The following is a 207-nucleotide window of genomic DNA, read 5'->3' as shown; positions in this document are numbered from 1 at the left end:
TCACGCTCAGCCTTCATTTGGGTTTCAGTAATTCCTCTTGGTTACATTACTCTCGATCAAGCCCTACCAGGCCTCCTACACCCTCCTCACCACCAATTTGGATTACTTGTTGTTCCCTTGTCCCTGGGTTTGTTAACATCACTTCCTTTTCCCCACCTCCCCCTCTCCCATGTCCCCCTGAAACTGTCGGTCCCATTGTTTTCTCCT

The sequence above is a fragment of the Echinops telfairi genome, unplaced genomic scaffold, assembly GCF_000313985.2.
Source record: "Echinops telfairi isolate 266 unplaced genomic scaffold, ASM31398v2 ScPeMD7_21;HRSCAF=78, whole genome shotgun sequence".
NCBI classification, from domain to species: domain Eukaryota; kingdom Metazoa; phylum Chordata; class Mammalia; order Afrosoricida; family Tenrecidae; genus Echinops; species Echinops telfairi.
Note: the sequence above shows the minus strand (reverse complement) of the source record.